A 12,819-nucleotide genomic window follows, 5' to 3' on the forward strand; every position below is an offset into this window, starting at 1 on the left:
CGTTGGCTTGAGCTGTGAAACCTTTGCCCTTATCCTGGAAGCTTGGGCCAGACGATTGCTCTTCAGACTATTTTTGGCTCGATACCATAACTGTATGTGAGCTTAAATTCTCCACAGGTCTGAGCACTTGGAGGGGGTGTGCAGGAGGTGTGTGGATGGGTGTGCTTGCACATGTGCTTTGAGTGGTGCCTGGTGCTTGGTTTATAACGCGATGGGATTGCTGTGTACAGAATCACTGTGCAGCTCTTCAAGCCTTAGAGGGCTCAGTGCCCCCTCCTCCATGTGTCCTACAGCAGAAAATTCTGATATTAATATGAAAAATATCTAGATCTCCTGTAATTGATGTGTTTTGAGTGAAACTTCCCATACAGATTTTACTACAACAGGATATTCAGTTTTATTTTTTTTTCTAGAGCAACCTTCTGCCTTGAAATGTGTTCCATATCAAAGGATTTCAGCCAGTGGCAAATCCCATTCCTTTTCTGATCCAGAAGGCATTTTTCCAGCACAGAAAAGCTGATTTCTCTAGCTGCCATCTCTTCCCAGGCTGCTTGTGCAGACCTCATCTTGGCACTGGGAAAAGCAGAAAACAGAGGTGTCAGTGCTTGAAGGCTTTCTTATTTCATTGCATTACTGTAGTCACTTTGGTCTTTAAATAGGGAACAACACCCACATTAATCTATAGGCAAATGGAGAGATGTTGTCAAGTCTCCTCATTGGAGAATTCCCAGAGCCACACCTGGATGTGATCTTGGGCACTCTGCTTTGGGTCCAGAAGGACCCAAGGTCCCTTCCAACCTCAACCAAGCTGTGAATCTGCAGAAAAATCATTGTGGCCCCAGAGTTTAAAAATGTTTCTGGGTGATAAGAGCTGGTGTAAGGACAGATGGAAAGGAAAAGGGGCTTGGAGACATGGTTGGAGGCAGATAGACCTGGATGGTTCCAAGACAGCTCTACACATCACCTCAGCACCCTAATTTTCCCCCCATCTTGCTGCAAATCGCTCAACTTATCCCTGCATTTGGTCCCAGTTCCAAGGACCTCCACAACCCCCTGCTCATCATGGGATAGGGCAAAAGCCCTGTTCCCAGCAGGATAAATGAATCCCCAGGCATTTTGCTCTGCAGTAGGGTCATGGCATGTTGATGAATGGGTTGGACAACCTTCAGGCCAGTCTTCAGTAGAGGAGTTCTTGGCAAGGGACATTAGTCCTGCTCCAAGGACACCAGCGAGCTCATCGTTTTTTGGCAAGAAATGGTCGTTATTGCAAAGATGATCTCTCCTTACTCGTCTGGTGCAATAGGTATTTAATCTACCTGGACTTTCAGTAATGGCAGAGTGAAAACCCGTCATCAGCTGAACTGTTGCAAAACCAACATCACAGGAGACAAAACAAAGTCCAGAGTCTGTCCACCAGCTGTCTGCTTCCCTTTCAACTGACGCTGCCAGTGTGTGGCCAGCAGGGAGAGGGAGGTGATCCTCCCCTCTGCTCTGCCCTGGGGAGGCCACATCTGGAGCACTGTGCCCAGTTCTGGGCTCAGCCAGGTGATCTCCAAAGGTCCCATCCACTGAAGTCCACTTTTTCATGGCTTTTTTTTTCTCATAAAGCTAACTTTTCATGAATTTTAAACGAATCAAAAGCCAATCCTTTTTATTAGTAGTCCCTTCCCTCTGCCTTAGTCCAGCATCCTCATGCCCACCAGATGCATCCCTCCATGCCCTTCTCCATTGTATTTACCTCTGGGGATGATAAATAAACAATTGGAGAAGCTTGTATCAAGCATGTGGGAAGAAAATGGGTATAATCTGGGATCTTGCAATTGGACCCCAGTGCTCGCTGGACACACTCTGAGTCCCCATCACTCATGAAATACTGCAAACACTACAGAGATGTCTGAGCTGCCGATGACGCGTGGCTGCCCGGGATGTTTGCTCTGTTGGCAGCAGGTCCTGGAAGCAGTGCCAAGAGTAGACTTTCTACCTCTAACCCCTCTGCCTGGCAACAGCAGCTGTGCCAATCGTCCAAGATAAGCTGAACTTCGGAAAGAGAAAGCAGGGATGATTCCCTTCCATCCTCAGGCATGCATGCCTGCTGCAGACCCTGTGGGTCCTTGGTCAGAAGGAACCATCCTGGGTGGTTGTACCCTTTTTCTTGGGATCACATCATGATAGGGCTCAGATAAGACATCTATGCAAGTGTCCATGGCAGTTTGGAGAGGTTAGAGTATCCCAAGTTGGAAGAGACCCACAGCATCATCACAACTGGATCCTAGTAGATGACAACACTACCTATGGCAGGGAGTTGGAACTGAGTGATCCTCCAGGTTCCTTCCAATCTAAGCCATTCTTAATTCCAGGTATGATCACTAAATCCAACTCCTGGCTCCACAAAGGACCACCCAAAATTCATCCCCTATTCATTCAGCTATGAAGCCTTGGCGTGAGGCTCGTGTGCATCCATCTGCCACCTCTTCAGGCAGAAATGCGGAAGCCAAAGCCTTCTTGACTTTTGGACCAATGGGGATCATCTTCTGTTCTTCCTTTGTGCCTCTCCCTAAAACATTCAGTAGTCTGTTGGCCTTGAAAAGAGGCCAAGAGATGTGAAAGTCCTATGTAGTGTGGACATTGAGGAGTTCTGGATTTGGCCACAAATGAAAAAGACATGTAGTAGAGAACCCAGAGGAGAAGAGAAAAATTAGGAGGAGGACATGAAATCTGACTGTTGGTCCCTGCCTTGGTGTTTTGGATTTCCCTAAGAATGCTCTCTGTACAGACCGTGAGGATTTGACACTGGAGGATTGCTGGACCTTCAGTGATCAGTGCATTGAGGTGGTCTGAGCTCTCCACCAGATGTCCTTCCCCCCCCCCATAAGAGACACATGCAGCATCCCAGCCCTGTCTCGTCTGCAAGGAGTGCAAGCATGGCTGGACTCAGCTTTATAGCTTGGAAGATTTTCCCAAATTTCTTCCAGATCCCAACTCTTTCCATCACCAAAGGAAGATGTCTGGGATTTTTTTTTCTTTTTTGTATCTTTATTTTTTTATGTGTGTGGTGGTGACTTCACTTTGGGAATGTGAAGCCCAGATGCTCTCCCAGCACTTTGCAGATAGTGCCAAGTTGTGTCTGCTCATTGCTCTGGCTGATGTTTCTCCACAGTGCTTCTTTTTTCACATGGATGGTGATTAGTTATTTGCTGAGCTTGGGGCATTAGCTCCTGGTACTCTGCTTTCCAAAGCCTTTTCTGTGCCACTAGAAGCCACATCTCCATCTCCAGGGCATTCCCCATGTCACAGCTTTGTTTGTCACCAGGGCAGGGCAGAGGTCCCCATTCTTGCCTGTTGAAGTGGAAAGCTTAATTTAAGACTTGGCTTGGCCTCTCTCAGGAAGCTGTTAATTAATCAGTGCTGCCACTGGCTGGGAAATAGAGATGCTTGAGTTTGCAGCAATTGGCCCAGTTTGGGTGAGATGCAAGCAATGCTGCTGGAGCAGAAGGGTTTGGAAAGAGCTGTTCCATGGGCAAGGTTGGTGCCAGAGGCACATCAGGCTCAGCTTTCTTTGTCAACTTGAGAGAAGTTGCTCAAGGAGCAATTTCAGAGAAGCGGGGAAGAAGAAAGGGATTCTCCATCTCCAGACAGTGAGCCCAGAGCAAATTTGTATTGCTACATCTCTCCTTGTCCAGACAGCACTGGCATCTCAGGGTGAATTTGGCATTACTCTACAATATGAGCAAGTACAGTTACTCAGCACATGATGCATTTTGCTTTAAGCTGTTCCCCCTCTTCTCCCTCCCCTCCCTCACCCCCATATTTTATTCCATCCCATCTCAACCACTCTCTAACACATGTTGTCAAGGTAGGCCTGGGTGTCTGGTAACACCCCTATGCCCAGTGATAATTGGAAGAGCCTCAGTCAGGCTTTTGCAACTCCCAAAGTGCTCATAGTCCCCAAAATACCCTTAGGGGACAGCAGTGTGAACCAAATATCTCCTCAAAAAGCCACATTCAGGCAGGGAATGCAACCAGGTGGCCTGCAAGGGGATTTGCATGGAACCAGCAATGCTTTTGCAATTATTTTTTTAAAGAGCTCAACATTTGGCCATTCCCTCTTGCTCCTCCTCTTTCCCCAAGCTGCTATGCCATGGGCATCTTTTTAACCTGCTTCTAAGGGAATGAAACAGTATCTGTCTGACTGTCTGTCCTCATGCCTGTTAAAACTCCCTTGGCAACAGCAGCATCCCATGATCGATTTCAGCCAAGCTGCACCAAAGGCTGTAGACAAAAATGCCCAGCCTGTAGAGATCTGAGGGCAGAGACAGCTGGAAGGAGCAAGAAGGAGGTGCTGTGGGGCAGGCTGAAGCCCATATCAGACAGCATAGAAATCCCTCCTTGGCTCAGCCCTCTTTCCCTGGGGCTCAGGGCTGCTCTCACCCCAAAACGTGGGCTTGTCTTGCCATCTACTGGTGGGAGCCCAGCAGAGGAGCTGGAGAAGGGCAGGTGGTTTTCTAACATCTGTTTGAACACACTCACCTTTGTGATAGCATTAATCCTCTTTTGGAGGTACCAAAAACTGTCTCCCATCTTTGTCCCTGGGTTTGGCTCAGCCTGTCCCTGCTGTGGGTGTCCTGGTTTCACCTCGCTCAAGGTACCGGTCCCAGTGTTGAGCCACAGGTGGGCCATGTTATGAGTGTATGTAGGGCCAAAGGGCTTTAAAATCAGCCTCAGGAGAGACCCCCGGGGGTTGGGGGAGCAAGAGGAGCTCTGATGTGTGCAGATGCCACTGCATTGCAAAGGGATGGGCACGGAGGACAGCTCACCACAGGTCTGGAAAGACGTATATCCTATATGCAACTATCAGTGACCATGCTTTGCTACCAAGCTGGATTCTGAGGGATGCTCAGCTGCATCGGTTTGGTTCATACCTGTGGCCCACACCTGCTGGCTGATGAGCAACTCCAGTGCCTTCCCAACCAGCTTGTGGGACCAGAGAAAGGTGTCAGGAGGGGGAGCCAGAGCCCCAGCTGAGAGCAGCAAAGTGGCAGTGACAGCCTGGGGACAACCACACAGCCACCACTGTCCCTTAGGAGATGCTCCCAGGTGCATTTGTAGTGCAGACCCCACAAATCAAGCCCCTCAGGGCTCTGATTTTTGGAGACAAATCCTAGCATAGTCAGCAAAAAGGACCATTTCCCTCTGGGATGGCAGTTTTATACCGCAGGAAAAATTCCCCCTGAATTTTAATCATGTTGAGTGCTGCAAAGGCTTTAGGTGGGATTTCTCTTTGCTTCCTCCTCTGTATGCTGGGAACCTGAATTCAGCCACCCCGAAATACTTCTTGTGTAATTGAACACCGTGGTGTGTGTGTGCACAGCTTCATCCCAGCATCTCAAAGATGATGAGTGGGAAATTTCTAGTGCCAGAAAGCGTACAGTGCTGTCCCAATGCTATAACCCCAACCTTACAGAGAAAATCCTGTTCCAGAAAGGTGAAAACCTTACTGAGGAAGAAGGAAAATGCAGGTCTGTGTGTGAGTACAGGTGATAAATGAGAATGGGAATCCTAGCAGCAAGCTGAAGCTTGGTATTTCAAAACCTGGGTAGGAGCAGAACCCTACCAGCTTTGTTGGTGAAGCAGGAGAAAGGATGGGGAGCCTGACCTCTACCTCTTGAAATGTGTGGGCTACAGCATTGTGTCCCGTGTTCCTCCCACCACTCAGACACCCTCACCCTGGGGACAGAGAAGCGTTGGGTGCTTTGGCATCCAAAAAGATCCATCCTCTGCCTCATCTCCAGCTCAGTTTGAGAGCTTCTTGAATTATTAACAGCACCGATGCATTGGGTTATAATTAGCTCCCCAGGCTTTTTCCCCATGGGCTGGAGCTGGGAATGCATTTTCTTTCTCTTTCTGTGGCTTTTCTCTGGCTTGAGCTGAGGGAATGGAGGGAAGGATGGATGGGCTTCGGGAGGGGGGGACATCAGGGGAGGGTCAGGATGGCTTTGAGCACATGGTGTGGTTTGGCATTGGCTGCCCTTGTTATAGGCTGGTGAGGAAAGGATTCTGGGGCTGTCCAAGGGGTCTTCAACCCAGATTGTACAGAGTGGAGGCCGTGAAAGGAGCTGGGAGAAGGCGAAGGGTCTTCGTTATGTTATCCTTTGATATTGCCCAGAGTGCTGTGGGTGTCCCATCCCTGCAGTGCTATGGATGGGGTTTGGGGCAGCCTGGGCTGTGGGAGGTGTCCCTACCTATGGCAAGGTTGGGGATGGTTGGGCCCTAAGTTCTCTGCCAACCCAAATATCCAGTGATTCTGTGATTTCATGGTATTCCTCCCTGAAAATCTGAGCTGCAGCAAATAGTGGTTCCTCCAAACCACCTCGTCTGCCTCATCCCTCATTCAGGGGCTTCAGAGTTAGGCTGGAGATGTTTCATTTAAAAAGAGAGGCTGAGCAGAAAGCAGTACAGTCCCACTGGTCTCCCCTGCTTTGCCCTCTCTTTTGAGCCATGCAGAGAGCTTTCTGTATGAATGCCACAGACCTGAGTGGGCTGGGGATGGGAATCTCTCACTGGAGAGCAAGGGAACCCCCACTGTGGGATGCCACAAGAAGCAGGGATGCTGCTGAAGAAGATATTTTGCACTGTAGCTCTTGGCTGGGTTTCTGGGAAGAGTTTGCAGCAATAGCTTGGCCAGGGTCTGCTTGAGAGTCTCCTTTCCTTGAACCAGTGGGAAGAACCATCAGGAAGATGGGAGAAAAGTGTTACTTGTCAGCTGTGAGACTGACCACAAGGGCTCCAACCTCTTCTTCCAGCCCAGCCAAGCATGGCACAGCCTTCCTGCAAACCTTTCCTCATATGCCAAAGAGTTGGCAGTTTTCAACCCCAAAGACACTTGGATACAAGGCCACAGCATAGTGGAACACGCTGTGCCTTGGAGAAAGGCTGGTGTTGGGGTCAGCTTGGCCACTGCAAGGTGGGAACGATGTGCTGAGGTCCACTCTTGCCTGCAGCCCATCAGCTCCGTGTCAACTTCTAGCAACAGCAACCTATCACAGCAAGGCATCCCACAGTTCAGGTGAAGCACTTTCCAAATTGAATTGGGCTTGGGTAGAAAATTGTCCCTTTGTTTGAGAAATCCATCAGTTCTCTTAGTTGCAGTTGTGTGGGAAATGCAGTACCAGAGCCTGTGTAAAGCTACATGTGGGCTCAGAGCTGTGTATTTGCTCTGCACCCTGTTACTTACTCAGCTATGGGTATGAGGTTGGCCAGGATGAGTAGCACTGATTCCAAAACACCCTGTTACACATGTTTGTGGACTATGAAAATGGGTCTGTTTGGGAAAGAATGGTTTTCCAGTGGACAGCACCAGGAGAGAGATGAAGGACCTGCTACCAACCTCTCTATGCCATGGACATCATCCCAGGCTGAAATGGCAAAGATAAGGAACTGAACAGGGTCACACAGAGCTATGGGACGGAGAAGGGACAAAGGGGATCATGGCAGAAAAAACCCAGGGCATAGGTGATGGTGAGGTGACACACATGGTGAAGGTGGGATACTGGATGAGACTATCAGCACTGATTTTGGGTATTGTTTCTCCTCTCATGGGACAGGAAAATGAACTGAACATCCTCTCAAGGTCCCTTCCAGCTTCATTAAATCTGCATTTCCTAAGGGCTGTAGAGGCTTGCTAACCAGCAGCCTGGCCTTCCCTTTCTCCCAGCAATGTGAAAATTCAGAGATGAGTGGATAAGAAAGCAAAGAGAGGAAGTTTGAGTTCAGAGTACGGGTCATGGGAGCCTGTTATAAATAAACAGGACTCATTTAAAAGTTGATATATGCTGCAGTAATATTGCTCCCAGTCTTCCACTCATCACTGCAAGCTAATTACACTTCCTGGAGCCATCAGACTTTTCTTTGCATCTCGAAAGTGCTGCACAATGACAGGGATATGATGTAGGAGCTTGTGGCTGAGGCTGGCCCTTCTGTTTAGGTTTATTTCAGCTTTTCTGCTGTAATTGCTCATGTAATTACACACTAATGAACTGTATCCTGGCCTCTGAGGAACTCTGGGTCCCTTCCATGTCTTCTGGAAAGAACATAGGGTTAGTACGAGGTGAAGTTCTATATCAATCTCATGTAAAGCTTCATGCAAGGCAGGCTGAAGTGGGTTTTGTTGGCTACGTTTGTTCAGATGAAACAGGGACAAGGGATGGACCTATTCGCTGGACCATGGCCATCTCCACTGGGTCATCACGTTCCCTTGCACAGTTTTGTCCCAATGCTTACACGACTGGGGATTTCTCCCTCAAGTCTGGAAGGAAAAGGGATTGGTGGAGAGACTGAGGAAGATGACTTCTTCCCTACTATTTGACTGTATGGGCTCTGAAGGAAGGAATTGCTTCTGTCAGGTCCAAGTGCTGGCTAGCCTAGGACTTAGCCTAGGACACATCTCACGATGGAGAACAGCAGGCCTTCCTCTTTGCTTTCTGTCTGATTTCATTTGGTCAAAGTTTGAGTTTTTTGGGACAGTGCTGACATTGTGGTGGATGAGGTGTATTCCTGATCAGGTAAGTACCTTCACTGTCCCTGTAGACACCCAAGGTCAGGCTGGACAGGGCTGTGAGCACCTGTTAGAGTTATAGATGTCCCTGTTCTTGCAGGGAGTTGTACCAGATGGCCTGCAAAGATCCCTTCCAACACAAACAATTCTATGATTTGTGCCAGTCCTCATTTATGTCAGACTGGGATCAGTGAGCCAGAAGTCCCTCCTCAAATCAGTTCATTTGGAAGTAGGGCCCTCTTCTGACCTTAGCACCACTCCATAACTCATGAGAAGGCCTTCCCAGCGTGTCCCTGAGGACTGCAGGTCCTTACAGTGAGTTTTGAGATCCCTTTGTTTTCTGTGGTGGATGCTGTGGGGTGCACCTGGCTCTCACCCAGGGCAAGGGACAGCTGATGGGAATGCTTAGGTGGTGAAGCACTGGCACAGGGATCAGAGAGGCTATGGGATCACCTCCTTGGAGATCTTCAGAAGTCACCTGGACATGGTCCTGGGCACCATGCTGGGGGTGGTCCTGCTTGAGAAAGGTGAGATCAGAAGGACTGAGAAGTCCCTTCCAGCCCCTGTGATTTTTAGGGTGAGAGATAATGACCTTAAGTTGAGCCAGGGGAGGTTCAGGTTGGATGTTAGGGAACATTTCTTCTCCAAAAGAGCAGTGATGCAGTGGCACAGCTGCCCAGGAGGTGGTGGGGTCACCGTCCATGGAGGTGGTCCAGAACCGTGGGGATGTGACACTGAGGGACACAGTGGGCATGGTGGGGTGGGCTGGGGTTGGGCCTGGAGATCTGAGAGGTTTTTTTCAACCTGCATGATTCTGTTACTCCAAGTACTCTTGTAGACTCATCTGTGCCTTTAGATCTTCCTGGCTGTGGTTTCTGTGCACTCATTTACCAACACGGAGTGTCACTTTGGTGAAGTTATCTGGTCTCCTATCAGCTCCATGTCGACTTTTGGCAGCAGCAGCATACCACAGCAAAGCCTCCTACAGTTGCACTTTCCAAATTGAATTGGGCTTGGGTAGAAAATGGTAGAAATAAGTCTTTGAGACACGTTCCTCTAGCATCTGATCACATGCACTGACTCTGTCTCTGGGAGCTGCTGCTGCTTTGGGTGCAGTGAGAATAAAAGGACACTTTCATACCTCAGAAAAGAAAGGAGCAGGGCCACAAAGTGAAGCACCCATATTTTCCACATTTCTGGGGCTGCCAGCAGAGGAAAGAGGGAAACTCAACCACCACAGATGAAGTGTTTGATGGTGCTCTGGCCAAATTCAAAATAAATCCCATTAGAAGTTTTAAAATAGCTCTTCTTGAAGCCTGAAGATGGATGGATTCATTCCTTCCTTTCACAAATAGCTTTTTTTCTTATTTTGACCTTATTCTAATAGCTCCAAGTATTTAATGTCTGGGATATTTTCCAGGTTGTTTAAACAGCAGCTTCAGGAGCTGACTTGATGGTTTCCTGCTGTAGCCTATGCTATAGTTGGATGTCACAGAATCATAGAGCCATAGAATCACCAAAGCTGGAAAAGACCTTCGAGATCATCCAGTCCAACTGTCCACCTACCACAAACATTGCCCCCAATGAGCCACATCCCTTAGTACCACATCTAAACACTTCTTGAACACGTAGTCATAGTCATGATCATGGTCATGGTTGTAGTTACAATGGATGCAGGTGATTTCTGGCTGATTTTCACTGCAGACCAGCAGCTTTCCATGGGACAGTGCTGATGTGACTCTGTGCAGAGCCTATCTTGCTCTTTCTGCACATAACCTGCTTTGCTTTTTGAAAATGTCTCCGGTGTGCTGAACCAGAACAGCCTCCGGGGCATCCTCATTTGGTTTGGTTGTTAATACAGATCCCAACATCAATCTTAAATCATGGAATAATGCATGTTGGAAGCTCATCTAGTCCTACATCCCACTCAGCACTGACTAAATCCACTTGGGACTGTGTCCAACTGTGCCATGAACACCTCCAAGATGATCTTGCACCATGTGCAAACAAGGCAGCAGAGGTGGACAAAGGCCTTCCATTCTTTGGGACATCTCAGGATTGAGCAGGACCCCAAGGTACTTATAGTCTCCATAGAAGGGGGAAATATCCCCTTGTATTTAGACAGCCAGAAACTTGGGGCTGGACAGCCTGGCCCAATGCTCCCTCCTAAGAAGAGGCATTTCCAAGGGCTATGGGAGAGCAAGAGGTGAGAGTTACATGTGTTGGATGGGAGCCACCAACCTTCAGCCAAAGGACACTTTCTGCTCTACCAATCTGTTCCCTTTTCATCCTCATTAATGCTACTTCCATACTCGACAGTTGTGATTTGAATAATTTGGCCTGATTAATGTTTACATAGCAACATTTGGAAGAAATGAAACCACACTACAGCCAACAGCCAACTCCAGGCTCTGAAATGCTGGTTTGCTGTGTTTCCTAAAGAAGGAAGCTTGTGCAGCCATGTGAAACCTATACCACTTGCTGGTCTGCAAGGTTAGTTACCTTGAAATGTGTTGGCAAATCACAACCCTGTCTGATTTAGGGGTACAGGTCTTGGAGATACTTGGTTCTTGCAATTGTTTAGCAAGCCTGGTTGCTGGCTGGGGCTGCTTTTCTACTGGCATTGAAGGAAGAATGAGGGTGGCAGTGCCCAAACTGATTGATACGCTCTGCAGAAGGGACACAGCAGCCAGGCACTGCTTCTGCACAGCTCACAGTGAGGCCAAGAGTTGGCATATCCACAGCTCCAAGTGCAATAACACTGATGAGACAAAGAATTCCCAGCACAGGGGGATCACAGAACAGCAGAATGACCTGGGTTGGAAGGGACTTCAAAGATTGTGAAGCTCCAACATCTCCACTGCAGGCAGGGCCACCAACCTCCACATTTCATAGCAGCCCAGGCTGCCCAGGGCCCCATCCAACCTGGCCTTGAACACCTCCAGGTACGGACGGGGCATCCACAGCCTCTCTGAGCAGCTGTTCCAGCACCTCACCACTCTCATAGGAAAGAACTTCCCCCTGACATCCAACCTAAATCTTCCCTGGCTCAACATTCCACAAGGGAAAACCATTTTCCCTTATCCTGCTGTTATCTACCCTTGTGAAGAGTTGATGGGAATGGGATTTGGGTTAAGCTTCAGGGATCCTTTTGTGGTGTTTGCAGCCTCTGTGCTCTTCCCAGGGGATGAACAGCCACCCATACCGTCCCACAAGCCCTCATCCAAAGGGATTCAAGAGAAATGGAAATAATGAAATCCCCAAACCTTCCTCAAAAAGCTGACCTTTTATCTGAGGGCTCAGAGAAATGCCAGCCAAGAGCAGGTTTGTTTGGGGATGCTCTGATATCCAGCGACAAGCTGAAGGTAAAACCCTAGGAGAGCTAAAACAAATACTGAAACCCAAGCAAAATTCCCCTCCTTACAAATGAAATATTAAATCTCTCCATATTTATGTGTTTATTTGACACGTCATGCTTGGAGTAGTGGTATGGACAGGCCTCAAGCACGTCCACTGCTGGATAAAAAGCTGATGGAGGAACACTTGAGGAATGGTTGTGGGAATGTGACATCTTTGAGAGCCACAGATCTGTCAAACTGGACAGGGATCAGAGTTCAAAAGATATTGGGAAGGAAGAAGGGGTGGATGAGAGAGGAACAAGCACTCAAAGTCATTCTTAAGTATCTTAGAATAAATTAAATAAAGGATCCCCCAAACTGCAACTGATGCCAAGAGGGCAGGACAAACAGGAATATTTGATATGGCATGATTAATTCAATCCACCAAAAAAATCCCAGCTCTGCCCTGGGGAAGCAGAGTGGCTGCAAATGAGGCTGAGGCTTCCCCTTCCTGCACCCAGCATGCAATTTGTGGAGCAGCAGAAGGTCAGGAATTGATTTGGAGACCTGTGTTTCTGATTACATCACCATCCAGACAGCTCCCACTGCAGCAAATGAGCTCAGAATACGAATGGAGAAGGCTGGCACCGAGCAGGGATGGGGAAGGAGCACGCTGTTCCCTTGAGAAGTGAGCAATGGGGAGACAAAGACCTTTCCATGCTGAATTAGCCCAGTTTTGCCTTGGATTGCAATTCCAACCTTCCTGCTTGAGCAAGGGGAGGCTGGGGCAGGAGGAGGGTCAGCACTGGTTGGTTTTGAGCTGGAAGTTGGGTTGCTGCATCCTCCCCCATAACAAGAGAGCTGCAGAGCACAAGGGGTATGGAGATTCCAGGGGGGGGGGTTAGAGAAATCTAATGGGAGAAATCTTTT

This window comes from Phasianus colchicus, chromosome 2 (genome assembly GCF_987193195.1).
Source record: "Phasianus colchicus chromosome 2, bPhaCol1.hap1.1, whole genome shotgun sequence".
Taxonomy (NCBI): Eukaryota; Metazoa; Chordata; class Aves; order Galliformes; family Phasianidae; genus Phasianus; species Phasianus colchicus.